Source organism: Ceratotherium simum, chromosome 17 (assembly GCF_057802395.1).
Source record: "Ceratotherium simum simum isolate JZ-2026a chromosome 17, ASM5780239v1, whole genome shotgun sequence".
Taxonomy (NCBI): Eukaryota; Metazoa; Chordata; class Mammalia; order Perissodactyla; family Rhinocerotidae; genus Ceratotherium; species Ceratotherium simum.
Window position 1 is genome coordinate 49,809,125 of NC_141916.1, and position 14,772 is coordinate 49,823,896.

The window sequence follows — 14,772 nt, forward strand, 5'->3', positions numbered from 1 at the left end:
TTGTAAAACTTTTGATATACATGTTCAAGCATCTCCCCTCACAGCGCGGTATACTGGACCTAGTTGATGTGCTTCCCCTGATCTCTCAGCCCGTCTGTCTCACTCACTTGGAGGCTTGCCCAGCTTCCCAGCCAGAGCAGCCACAGCAATGCTTGTTTTGTACCCACGGTTGTAAATCTAGGTTATCATAACCAGTACAATGGCCAGATGTTGGCATGATCTCCATCATGTCCACCTTGGCAGAAGCCACAGCAGATTCAGTGCCCAGGTTGGCCAGATCCCTCAGAGGCTGCGGCTTTCAGAGATGGCCTGAAGTGTTCAAGCAACACAATCTAAAAATGCAGGGATATAAAGGCCCTATTTGGCAAATTTTCACTGGAAAAAGACAAAAGACAGGAAAGAGGCTGCCAATGAACTGCCAGCCCCCTCCTCCAACCTGATGGACTCTTTGAAGATGCAGTGTTTGTGTAAGGGTTCTGCAGACGTGTTCCATGTAAATGAGTAAAAAACTGTTTTCTTATGAAGCTGTGGCCAGCTTCTGAAAATGTATCATCTTGTACTTCCTTTTCTTCCTTCCCTGTCTCATTTCTCTTTCCTTTTGCCTCTCATTCTTGCTTACTTTGGATTTCATTCTTTCCCCCAGTTAAGTGTGATGACATAATGTTTTCCTCAGGCTCTGTTTCCAAGAAACCCTGGGTTAAGATGGTGCCATCTAATGAATGGCAGGATTGTAGCCATTCAGGGGACTTTGGAATGAGTATTTGGTCCACATCATATAACCCCTCTCTAAATAAGCACATATACCATCAGCCAGTGATAAAGCCTGTAATGTCTACAATATAACAGAAGATATAATTCTATATGATATTCAATCCCTTCATTGGGATCCATACCATACCTAGAAAGGAGGTATAGGGAAAGCTGGCCTCATGCCTGTCTTATGCCTGCCTTGGAAATGAGAACTCAAATCTCTTCCCCAGAAAATGGTTAATTATTTTTACTACTACCATTGCATTGCCAAGTGACTTACAGAGTTTAAATTTAATCAAGAATGATTGAAAATTATTTATGAAAAACCTGTTGAATATAGAAATGCTGATAATATGTGATCATCAGATGTATGTAGAAAGCAGATCTTCTGTACTGTGAAAAGATATTGGATGTCTAGAAGATATAAACTACAAAATTTCTATATAAGGAAGAGAGATAAAGGAAAGGAAAGTCAAGAAGGCTGGGCATTGCCCATTGTCTAAAGCTAAGAAGCTAAGACCCACATGTGACCTCCTAACCTTAAATAGTGCAGTAGGCATAAGATGGAGGAGTTAGGCAGAGACTGAACATCTGTGATGGGGGATGTCCCTCAATAAGATTGAGTCCTAGTTCCCTATTATGCCTAGTATGGCAGGATTAGTTGATGGGGAGTTATATCAATGCAATCGCTCAGAGACCCTACGGTGAAGGAAGACATACTGGAGATAGTCCAACCAAATAAAACTTGTATGTAAAGTAAAATAGGAAAGGAACACTTGGGAGGAGTTATCACACGAGATAAGAAACCCCAACCAGTGGAGACGTTAGCTTAATGAGGAAAATGAATGGATGATGGTAGCAGAAAGTGATAAATATCAACTATCACTTCATGACCTATTACAGAAGTGAGGACATGATGATAAGTATATGATATGTGTGTATGATAAGAGATTGTATCTTTTTTCTTCTCTTTCCAGTGGCATTTAGTATAAGAAGTGTTAGTGGACTTTATCATTGCAATGCAGATTTCCAAACTATGCGGGGCCACATCTACAGCTGATGGGGAGGACTGCATATCCTTTGGAGGCCTGATATTTGAGGTAGATAGACTCAATGACTAAATGGGCATTTTGTCTCTCCTTGTGCAGAGGGTAAGAGCCTCTTTCTTGGTATAGCTGATTGTTGCCTCATATTAGGTGAAAGCATGAAGTTGTTACATAAATTTTAAATATGAATATAAGGATGGGAATGAACGTTGAGGTTAGTATATGCCACTCTGGGCCTGTTTGTGCTCAGACCTTGCTCTTCCTCTGCTCGGCTTTGCATTGCAAGGGAGTTAACCCCTCCAGGCTGCATTTCCCAGTGTCTCAACCAAGCAAAGCCTGAGGAGAAACTTAAGTGCTTTCAATGCTTTACAGGGAGGTAAAAATAAGGGAAAAGAGATTTGAGGCAAGGAAGGATGGGAAACAAATACAAGGTGGTACATGCCTGAGCTGACCACTGCTTCATGAAGAAACAAAGCTGGTAAAGTGGGGGAAGTGGCCATACAGAAACACAGTAAGTGTAAACAGTACAGGGAAGGGAGGAGTGGACAGGAATTTATGTGCCAATTGCTTTCCATCTCTGTCTCCCACTGGCTATAGTTCATTCCAAGTGGGAAGAAGTAACAGGCACTTCTAGCCTGTAGAGCTGCTGGTGAATCCAGCTCTCATATCCTGTGGTGTGTTGCTTACCAGAGTCTGGAAATGGTGTTCAGAGCTAGACAGTTCAGTTGTAGACTTCAGACAGTAGAATCATTCACCCTAACCTGCAGGTGGTCATTGCAGGGACAACTGTGTAAAGCAAGTGGTTACGAACCAAAGAGACATGTGAAGCTGAGGCTGAGAATCTGAGAAGGTGCAGAAGATGTGTTCCATAAAACTGGGTTTCTGCATTCGATGTGGGTTTTGTCAATAGGAGATGCAAACAGGAATTTGGAAGGTGGGAGGAAGGGAGAAGCCAGGCTAGTTTTAACCCCTCTCTAGTTTAGGTTGCATCTCTAGCAATAGCTGCCTTACTTCATGGTCCTCTCATTGGACAGATCTTCTGTGGTTCTAGCTTCCACCGGTGGTCTTGGTTCTGAGAAAACCACCTCCTTCATTTTTTTCTTTTTTTGTGAGGAAGATCAGCCCTGAGCTAACATCTGCCAGTCCTCCTCTTTTTGCTGAGGAAGACTGGCCCTGGGCTAACATCCGTGCCCATCTTCCTCTACTTTATTTGGGACGTTGCCCCAGCATGGCCTAACAAACGGTGCATTGGTGCATGCCCGGGATCCGAACCCGGGCCGCCAGCAGCTGAGCATGTGCACTTAACCACTACACCACGGGGCCGGCCCCCACCACCTCCTTCTTTTATTCCTAGTTTAGAGGGTAGTAGAGGCTTCCTGGTATTGTTAAACTCTGAATTTCCTTATAGACTCCCAAGCGGTTTCTTAGCTTCTTTGTCACCTGCTTAATCAATTCCCTGAATTCAATTCCTGAATTCCTGAATTCCTCAATTCCTGAATCAATCCTGAATTCAATTCCCTTTGTTTTAATCATTCAGAGAGATTTCTGTTTTCCTCCTGGATACACATATGTTTTCTCATTTTCTCATTATAACAATCATATGAGATAATATCATTACTCTCATTTTATAGATGAGAAAATAGAGGCTTGTAAGATTATTCAATTAATTAATAATTGGAGTTGGGAGTTTGAATCCAGGCTGCCTGACTCTGCTCTTGACTGTGATATATCTCAGATCTTCATCTTTAGCTGAGATATCTCTGCATTATCTTAATAGCCTGAAAATAATGGACATTCTCCTGAGTACAAAGGCAGATATATATATAGGTTATCACAGGCACTTAAAAATGACCGATGCAATGCTTTCATGCAAGTAATTATTTAAAATAGGCCGTTCAGTCTGTGACAGTAGCAATAAGACCAAGTGGAGATACAAATCGAATCTGAATTAACAAAAAGTTGAACCTGTTCCTGAGTTCATCCTCAATGGGTAGATGCTGACTCATGATGTCAAGAGAAAGATATTGGAAAGCAATAATGTGGAATAGGATTGTTTTCAGTTTTTCCTCTTTTGATTTTATCTGTCATATCTGTGTCAGAATCTCAAAGTAGAATCCAGATATTTTACACAAAAATCCATAAGATAATTCAGTTTTAGAAGTGGTTATTGTGTGCTTTGAATTCTCTGTGCCAAATGCTGGTTGTTTCACCCCTTACTTGCCCTAGTTATGAGTTTCATTTGGCCTGATATGTTTTTTTCTCTTCCCTTTTCTATAGCTAAAATTATTTTTGTTTCAATAATCAGCTTAAATGGCACATCCTTGTACAGTTGCTCACATTCTAGCTCAGTCAGAGTTAACTGCCCATTTTCCTGTTCTATAAAACTCTTTTGTCTTCTATTATGTTCCTTCATCTGAGTTGCCCTGAAAAATATTTTTTACACCCTCTTTCATAATTTGTATGAATTTTAAACAAGTTTATTTCCTCAGTAACAGTTTGCTTTTGTCATTAAAGCAACACAAAACGGAACACATCAGTGGCTTTTATCAGGGATATCTTAGAAGAGAAGTGAGCATTCTTAAAAAAAGGAGAAGAAATTTCTTCAGTTGAATATTATGAAAACTATCCTCCAGTGGAGAAAAGTATAAGCAGAGGAGTGGTAGCTCTAAGACTTCATTTGAAAAATCTCTCAGAGTATTTATGATAAAACCATCAGAGGAAATAAGGCTCTGGATGGTGTGTACTTTAAGTGTCAAATACACAAAATGTACTTCAAAAGTAAATCACAAGGAAATTTTAAGAATTCATTTTTATTCAAGTAATATTCATTAAGCAACTACTCTGTATAGGAAACTGTGGTAGGTACTAGAAATTCAAAATGAATATGACATCGTTATTGCCTAAAATCTAGGTGACCGGGCAAAGTGATCATAAATTAAAACATAAATATCCACAATAGCAAATAACTTATTAATGAGGAATGGATAGTATAACTATTCAGAATATACGTATATATATTACATACAGAGTGGCTAAAGTTTAGAAATATAGATAATATTTTCTCTCCCTTTTGAAGATGAACTCATTTGATTAATTCTGGGATGTGCTAAAGGTGCAGGTTTATAAATAAAAATCAGAGACAAAAATCATTGCAGGCAAATCATCGCAGAAGCGTGTTCCAAGACTGATGGAAATGTTACATTATTGTACTACATGTATTCCTAATTTGTGTAACACACTGCTAATGAGGAAGAACACAGTGAACATATCATGTAATGTCATTGTATTGTAAAGTGATAGCAACAAACCATTACTATATAATTTTGCTTGTTTCCAGATGTGGTGGCCATGTTGTATATATAATATAATACATATTTAATAATATAACTTAAATATTTGACCATCACTCTTTTTTTCTTTCATTGAAAGAGAAGAAAGTTATGTGGTTTTCTTCCCAATAATTTAGCAAAGTAAAACATAAGAGCAGTGGCACTTCTAAAATGACAATATTTCAGTATTTGCAATCTTTCCTCTCACTAATTAAGAGACAATTATTCTTCTCTCTCTTTCTCTCACAGTTTGAATTTATAATTATTTCAATGGAGAGAGTTCTCTCGTGTATTTTCTTTGTTAATTTTGTCTGCCCCAATGTGGGAGGTGCCGTCTGACAGAACATTCTTCCATCCTCTTAGTTCTCGCTTGGATTTCCTCTCACCCAACATTAGGGAAAGGTGAGATCTCTGCATGGAAACTACACGCAAATGATTATAGAGATTCCCAGCTAACCCGCTCCCAATTTTGACTAGATTATTTCCCATTCTTCTCTCTTCCTCCCCCTTCTTGTCTTTTTGTTCTCTCTCCTTTCTTTCTTCTTTCCCTCCTTACATTATCTAGTTATCTATAGTATTATTATTTCCTCCATTTATCAGTCAAACCTATTTACCTCACAAGTACGTGTTCTTCACTTATGCCCTAGGGTAAGAAAGGAGAAAATGTCCTTTAAAGAAAAGTGTAAACATATATAAGAATTCTGAGGAGAACAGAATCTTTCAGAAAGTCTCTGAAATGTCAAGATCTCTTGTTCTACTGCTGAGGATATTTTCAGTTGTTCTAGACATCAGATCTTTCCCTCCTGTCCAGCCTCTATGAGGGAAATTGAACCACTCTCAATTCTATCTCTGACCAAGCTATGGAACTTTCAAGTAAGGTCAAAGGTGTCATCAGCTACCATTTCTAGAGATTTTTCTTAACATCCTTAATTCTATCTGATGGGGATTGGTATTTGAAATTCAAGAACAGTAGAGGAAACTCAGAACAATTGAACTTTAGGGAAGGGAAGTGAAGCTCCTGAATTAGAGTATTTTCAAGTAGAATTGAGTTAAACGCAAAGCAGGACATTGAGTAGAAGAATTTTTGTTCTGGTAAAGGAATAATGCTGGGCCCTCCAAGGCTTCTTTTCTTTGGAACGGAATAAAGTGAACTACAAAGACGGAGGAAAGTGGAGAAGTTGTATGTTTACCTTTCTCTTTCTTTAGAAGTAATATTTTTGTGAACATTTTGTATCATCCTTTTTAGTTAGACTTTATTCTTAGTTATAAACTATAATAATCTAGATAGGGAATTTTTTGTTCTCTGGAGGTATACAGACAAACTACGATATGAGATTTTTCTTTTTTCCTTATAACATGAAACTTTTAAAGATGAACACTTTATATTTTAGTGTAAGAAAAAAGCCATTCAAGGAAATCAAACTATTCTTTCTTAGATACTTTAAAACAGAATTAATTGCCCCTTCTTTTTAATTTTCCTTATTTATAATTGTCTTCTCAAAGAAATCCATTCAGTTGGATTTGGATTAATAGTACGTATTTTGCAGTTGGACAAATAGGAGAATGGTATTTCATTCAGAATGATTATAGCAAAAATGCATAAATTTCTACCGACTATTAGCCCCGCTGGAAGGTAGGATATTGGGCATTGCTGGAGGAGCTGTGAATAGGAACAATCAGCATGGTGTTTATCAAGAGCAGGCAAATGAAAGCAATTATTTAAAGAATAGAGGTAAGAATGAATATTGTAGAGAGATCAAAAAGTATCTGAAAATTCCTACTGAGGCCGAAACTGATTTCCTTTACTTCTTTGATGCAAGTCCCAGAAACAACTCATCCTCCTTCTTTTTCCATTTAAAGTTGTTACTACCTATGGTGTCCCTTAGTGTCACCACTGACTCGGACATGTACCTTAGATGGAATCTTTTAACTCTACCGTATTTGTTTCCTCAAAGGCAATTATTTGGGTTTCTTTGCTTTTAAGGTTTTTTACTGATAATTGCTACAGATAAACTAGCAGACAATAACAATGCCAAACAAGTAATATAGTATAAGATATTTCCTTATTGACTATATACTGTGGTATATAGTTCCTCATTCCTTTTCTGAAAAGTAAAAGAGACCTCTTGGATTCATTACTTTTATATTTATCTTGGGGTATAAATAGTAAGTCCTCAAAAATTTGTTCATGTTTGGTTAAATCTTGTTTAGCTTTAGTGTAGGGTGGCAGAGACTGTTGACCAATCCATGAGCCATTCCAAATCATCTTTTCTCTTGCCATTCCCACGAGTTACTCACCATCCCAGCTCCCCTTGCAGCTAGAGTGACCATGTGGCCACTGAAGCTTAAGACAAAGTTGGCTAGAGGATTACTGGAATGGCTTACATTGCCTCTGTTCTCTTTTTGTTGTCTTGAATACTGACAAGTTATCTGGAGCTGTGGCAGCATGTTGTGGCCACAAAGTTATCAACAAGCCCAAGGACAGATTAGAAAGATTTAGAAAGCCAATGGCATTGATGATCTTGTTGAATTGTTGGACCAGCCCTTAGTCTCTTGACCTCTGGATTTTTTAAAATATATGTCCAGATGTATGGTTGTTCTCAATTTCAGTGGGGTCCTTATCACACAGAAGAGGTACCTCATACTGAATTAAAAATAAAAACTGCTTGTTTGACAAGTGGGAATGAATGACCTTAGGAAGAACAGGATGGAGAAATCAGAATAATTCTGGATTTATTATCATTGTAGCTATAAATTGGTTTTTTATAATCTGACATCACTGTATAATTGGATGTGCTGTGCTACAAAACATGATGGTTTAAGATTAAAAACAGAACAAAACAGGAAACCTTTGTGATTTATGGTTTAAAAATAAAAGTGTCTGATATCTCTCAGGTCTCCAGAACTGCCTCTTCTCAGCCTGCCTTTTTCCTGACAGCTCTGCTTTTATGTGTTCAGATCTGTCGTTTCAATTTTCTTCTGATCATAGTAGGAGGAGAACCTCTCTGAAGTGATAATCTTTTGTCTTAACACCTTATAGTTTTGTTTTCCTCAAATTAAACTATTTCTCCATCCATCATGGCACAGCAGCATCCCCCAGCCTGCGAAAGGCCACAATTGGTGGGAAATTCCCACATAAACTTTACTTAGGAAGGCACTTCCTGGGTAAAGGAATTGTTATAAAGGGGGAAGAAATTCTACTCACATATCATTTTTCTTGACAGTTAATTCCCATATGTTGTACGAGTGTGTGAAGTACAATGATTTTTTTCTTGAACTATTGTGGAGGAGGTTCTCCTTTCCCCATATCTTATCTCAATATGTTTCTCTGCTCTCCCCAGAAACAACTGAGAAGGATATTTACACAGAGGTGAAATCTCATGCCAAAAGGAAGAAAATACAATCCAGAACTTCTGACTGGAAATATGATTATGTAAGCATCTATTTTCACAGAATCATAAAATTATAGGTTTGAACAGGATCTTATATGTCCAAGAATCCAAAGAATTTGTAACTTCCCTGCGAAGTGGTTATCTACCGTGTTGAACACCGTGTTGAATACCAGAGAAATGTAACTCATTTTTTCCCAAGGTAATGAGTCACAGACTTTAACTACTCCAGAATATTTTTCTTTATTCTGAATCAAAATATTTCTTCTAGCATCTAATATGCACCAACATTACTTATAAGCTTGTTAATGGTGAAGAAGAAATAATTCTCATAAAATGTCTAATGACTTCTGAGGCTAAGTCCAGCATCTCAGAGCAACTGGGTCCATGCATTAATCACAGTGCAGAAAATACAAGAAAGATCATCTTGTTTTATTTGACAGAGTCCATGTATGTTTGCTATTTAAGAGTCTTTTGTTATTTAGGGAGGTAAATACTAACGTCAGAGAACTGTGTGTATGCATTATAGAGTAATGTTTTGGCCCTTTTCGCCATTCTTTTTCTCTTCTAACTATCCTTCTCAATAATCCAAGTGAGTGTGCTGTGCTGGACCGTGTTTCCTGTATCAACAGATGGCTGTACCAAGGGAAGAAGTGAAAGAAAATCTCTTGGCTTTCATGGCTTTGGAGAGTTTGTGGAAACTCTTTGTATACAAAAAGTCTGACTTGTAATTTTTTTGCTCTTGTGGTTATAGCAGCTGTAAACAAAAATCAAAGAAAATGAAAACACATGCTGTAATTTGTTGTGAGTGGCATTAGGAAGGGGGGCTTAGGACCAACATGAATCATATCATTCCACTTTAATGATTTATTAGATGTTAAAATTCTGCACATTAGCCATTTCTTCTTAGATATTGTAGGAGGTCATTATTTGTTGATACACATTTACGCATATAAAGTAAAGGCAGCATATAAAGACATGCTCTTTAAGCAACTTGTGGCAGAGACTCCAGCACATGCATAGCAGGTTTCCAGGAAAAGATTTTTCTTTTTTTTTTTGTTGTTGTTGAGGAAGATTTGCCTTGAGCTAACATCTGTTGCCAATCTGCCTCTTTTTTGCTGAGGAAGATTTGCCCTGAGCTAACATCTGTTGCCAATCTTCCTCTGTTTTCTATGTGAGCCGCCACCATAGCATGGCCACTGAGGAGGAGTGTAGGTTCATGCCCTGGAGGTGAACCCAGGCTGCCAAAGCAGAATGCCCTAAACTTAACTGGTAGGCCACCGGAGCTGACCCAAAAAGATTTTATTAAACTCAAGTTTTTCCATGTTTTTCACTGGGCAGTGTTCCATATCATGCTGCAGCCATCTCCAATAATTTTATGCTTCTGTAATTTTTTTGACCTAGATAATTAATATTTGTTTTGTTTGAAATACTGTTGCAAAAATACTTTTAATTTATACATTAATTTCTTTCCTCTGGTTTATCACACCAACAGACTCTTACTTTAATTTAATCACAAATTGTTTACTGCAGGTCAGCTATGATCCAAGCGCTGTGCTAGGTGCCAGTGATACCAAGAACATATTGTGTTGTTGTTGTTGTTGTTTATTGCAATGCTTTCTTCCACTAAACTAAAAAATCCTCAAGAACAGAAATTATGCCCAAATACTTATCTTGGTGCATCTGAGACCTCAAAGGAGGCCAGTGTGGGAGGAGATTACAGGTAGTGGCAGAGTGACAGAAAATGAAAAAATTTTAGATGTTCATCTAAAGTTCAAAAGGAAGTCATTAAAAACTTTTAATGGAGGAGAGAAAGAACCAGGGCTCTTTAGAATTTAGCTGATTTCATGTCTTCAAGAGGGAAAAATAAAGGTTGGACCAGGAATATCATATTGTTATCAGCAAACAAGGAAACACATAAGACGAAGTACATAGAAGTCAGCTTGAAGGGGGCTTTTTGGGGGCAAGTTGTGACACTTTGAGCATTAATAATATTAATAAATTAATTAAAGTAAATTAATTTTATTAAGTGTATTAATATATCTAAATGAATTTGTTTCCTCTTTTTAAATGTATGTGTAAAGTATATAGAGTATAGAGAGGTATTTGTTTTAACTGTACAAGTAAAGACAGGAAACTATTGGGAATTGTAAGTCAAACAGTCAGGAAAAAGCAGAATCAAAAACAGAATGATCGGGCTGGTTCCGTGGCGTAGCAGTTAAGTGGCAGCGCTCCGCTGCTGGCAGCCAGGGGTCGGATCCCAGGCGCACACTGATGCACGGCTTGTCAGGCCATGCTGTGGTGGCGTCCCATATAAAGTGGAGGAAGATGGCCACAGATGTTAGCCCAGGGCCTGTCTTCCTCAGCAAAAAGAGGAGGATTGGCATGGATGTTAGCTCAGGGCTGAACTTCCTCAAAAAAAAAAAAAAACAACAGGATGATCATATACAATAAGGGAGTAGAAAAGGGAAAAGAGAGTTCAATAGCGTGTTTTAAAATGATGATTTCGCTAAATGTCTTAAAAAGGGATCTTGCTACAAAACTATGATTCCTCTTTTCCTAGGATATAAAATTTTTAAATGGCCCTAAAATTTAAATAATACAAGGAAGCATACCTAACCTATAACAGTGCTAACAGAGAATATCAATATATAATAATAAGATAATACATAATGAAATGTTGGCAAAGTGAAATCTAAAACACATATCATTTATAATGGGGATTTTAGGTTATAAAAATCCAAACTATGTGAAAAGTCAGAATTTAAAATGTCCTATTTTTTTCCAGTTTTATTGAAAAATAATTGGCATACATCACTGTATAAGTTTAAGATGTATAGCATGATAGTTTTGATTTAGATATGTTGTGAAATGATTACCAGAGAAGGTTCAGCGAACATCCATCATCTCATATAGATATAGTAAGAAGAAAAGAAAAAAGAAAAGTAAAAAGAAAAAAAAATTCTTGTGATGAGAAGTTTTAGGATTTACTGTTAACAATTTTCCTACCTATCATACAGCAGAGTTAACTATAGTCATCGTGTTGTACGTTACATCACTAGTACTTATCTTATAACTGGAAGTTTGTACATTTTGACCACCTTCCTCCAATTCCTCCTCCACCTACCCTCTGCCTCTCTTAATCACAAGTGTGATCTCTTTTTCTGAGTTTGTTTTTTTTTGGTTCCATATATGAGTGAGATCATTCAGCATTTGTCTTTCTCTGTCTGACTTTATTTCACTTAGCATAATGCCGTCAAGATCCATCCATGTTGTCACAAATGGTAGGATTTCTTCATTTTTTGTGGCTGAATAATATTACATTATTATATGGAATTGTATACATTGTATACAGTAGTCCTCCCTTTACCAGGGGAACACCTTCCAAGACTCCAGTGGATGCCTGAAACTGTAGGTAGTACTGAACCCTATATATACTATGTTTTTTCCTATACATAAATATATATGATAAAGTTTCATTTATAAATTAGGCACAGTAAGAGATTAACAACAGTAACTAATAATAAAGTAGAACAATTACAACAATAAACTGTAATAAAAGTCACCATAGATCTTTTAGCAACCTCAGCATATGATTTTTTTTTCTTCATTAAGTAAAGAACTTGCACCTTTTCACTTAAAGGAAGCGCTTTATTGCTTATCTTTGGCATGTCTGAACTGCCAGCATCACTACTCTTGTGCTTTGGGGCCATTAGTAAGTAAAATAAGGGTTACTTGAACACAAGCAATGCAATAGTCATCTGATAACTGGGATGGCTCCTACATGACTAAGGAGTGGGTAGTTTATACAGCGTGGATATGCTGAACAAAGGGATGATTCATGTCTGTGGTGGGACGGAGCAAAATAAGGTGCAGTTTTTATCACGCTACTCAGAATGGCACAAAATTTACAATATATTAATTTTTTATTTCTAGAATTTTTCATTTAATATTTTTGCACCATGGTTGACTGTGGGTAACTGAAACCGCAGAAAGCAAAATCTGGGATACAGGGGGCCTACTGTGTATACACCACAACTTCTTTATCCATTCATCTATTGATGGATCTGTAGTTTGTTTTCATATCTTCACTGTTGTAAATAATGCCGCCCTGAATAAAGCAATTATTGGAAAGTACAGTCGTAGCCTTAGAGAAGTATAAAAACTTATAGGAATAACAAAAAATGAAGTTTAATAACTGTTATATTTTAGGATAGGTTTAAGTAAAAGAATAGCAATAGATTTTGTAATAATTTTTTTGTGTGTGTGTGAGGAAGATCAGCCTTGAGCTAACATCCATGCTAATCCTCCTCTTTTTGCTGAGGAAGACTGGCTCTGAGTTAACATCTATTGCCAATCCTCCTCCTTTTTTTCCCCAAAGTCCAGTAGATAGTTGTACGTCATAGTTGAACATCCTTCTAGTTGCTGTATGTGGGACGCGGCCTCAGCATGGCTGGACAAGCCGTGCGTGCCCAGGATCCAAACCTGGGCCCCCAGGAGCGGAGCGTGCGTGCTTAACCGCTAAGCCACCTGGCCGGCCCCTGTAATAATTTTATTTGTGTGTGTGTTTGTTACTTAAGGTGTTTGAGGTGTTCAAAAGAATTAGCTGCACTGACTCTTTAATTGCAGTTTAAATTAACTAAGTCAGTATTTACGTTCAAATTAATATTCAAATGTGAAGATAGGACTCCAATTCTCTTTATTAGCGAATTAGCTATATCTGTGTAATAAATTACCCCATAACTTATCTCACATTTTTGTGGGTCAGTAGCAAGTCCTGTCTTAGCTGGGTGACTCTGACTCAGGGTTTCTCACTGTAGCTGCCTGTAGGGTGTGGCCCAGGGCTGGGGTCTCATCTCAAGGCTTCATTAGGAAGGATTTGCTTCCAAGCTCACTCAGGTTGGCTTGCCTCAGGTCCTCACTGCCTATTGACTGGAGAGTTCAATTCCTTGTCTTTCGGGCCTCTCCACAGGGCTATTCACATCCTAGCAGTTTGTTTCCCATGGAGCAGAGAAGAGATCGAGAGAGGGATATGGAAACCAGCTCACACTCCTGGAAAGGGGATTACACAACAGCATGAACAGCAGGAGGTGGGAGTGATGATTGGGGGCAATTTTAGAAGCTGCCCACAGAATTAGATATTATGGATTTTATAAAATAAGGATGATTCAAATTACAAATTTTAGTAAATATTATTTTCCATTTGCAAAAGCCTTTGGTCAGGTTTGTAATGATGTTTGCTTCTATGTATCCCCATTAAATGATAAACTCCTTGATGTCGTGCACTGTGACTCATCTCTGTTTTCAGCACTTAATAGAATAGCCACCACGTGGGAGGTGCTCAGGAAATTCAGGTTGAAGAGATGAATTAATAAGTATCATTTGAAACCATCTCTAAGCTTTATTTCATATAGTTAGTGAGAATATTTAGAAATCCAAAGAGCAAGAGTGCTTTTTGAAAACTTATAAGCCCTAAGATAGTTGCTGCCACTTTATAAATTTAATTTCGCTTAATACAGTTTCCAAAGGATCATTTTCACTTCTGATTTTGTAATTTTGTACTATGGCCACCAGATGGCATCACGACATAAACCAAGCTCTAAAATCAAGACAAATTTAAAAATGTCTTGCTCATAAGAATAAAGCAATAAATATATTCTCATAAACTGCTACTGGGAATGTTAGTTAGACTATTACTGCAGACAAATATAGCAAAATATATGTATAGTCTTAAAAATGATAGTACTTTTTTGAGGTCAGTATTCTACTTCTAGAAATCTATCTTCAGAAAATATGTGGGGCTGGCCTGGTTGGGTAGTGGTTAAGTTCGCGCATTCTGCTTCCATTGGGATCCTGGGCATGGACCTCTCACCACTCATCAAGCTGCATGCTGAGGTGGCATCCCTCAAAGAGGAGCCTCAACTCTACAACTATGATACACAACTATGTAGTGGGGCTTTGGGGAGAAAAGAGAAAAAAGAGGAAGATTGGCAACAGATGTTAGTGCAGTGTCAATCTTCCTCCAAAAAAAAAAAAAAGACAGCAAAATGTATCATTAAGAAAAAAAAAGAAAATAATATATGTGAACAAAATGCTACACACTTAGATTTTTACCTCAGCATTATTTGAATTGCCAACTACTATGGAAAATTTTCTGTCCAAAAATGGTAGAAGGGTTAAATATAGGTGATAAAACCATACCATTGAAAAATATGAAAACTTTAAAATTATTTTTATGAAATAGTCAATGATACGAGA

General features: G+C 37.4%; 1 protein-coding gene across 11 annotated transcripts in view; it reads left to right on the forward strand.

Moving 5' to 3' along the window:
* LOC101388598 (killer cell lectin-like receptor 2) overlaps positions 1–14,772 on the forward strand; it is a 55,424-nt gene that overhangs the window by 19,977 nt on the left and 20,675 nt on the right. For 6 of the 11 annotated variants that reach the window (XR_015554995.1, XR_015555004.1, XR_015555002.1 and 3 more), the window contains 3 exons: positions 1,728–1,850; positions 8,467–8,558; positions 13,487–13,604. The exons of 1 other annotated variant lie outside the window; for it this stretch is intronic. The gene's annotated coding sequence lies outside the window, so the exon portion shown is untranslated. The remainder of the gene's footprint in view (positions 1–1,727; positions 1,851–8,466; positions 8,559–13,486; positions 13,605–14,772) is intronic. 4 more of the 11 variants (XR_015554999.1, XR_015554997.1, XR_015554996.1 and 1 more) reach the window with 2 other exon arrangements.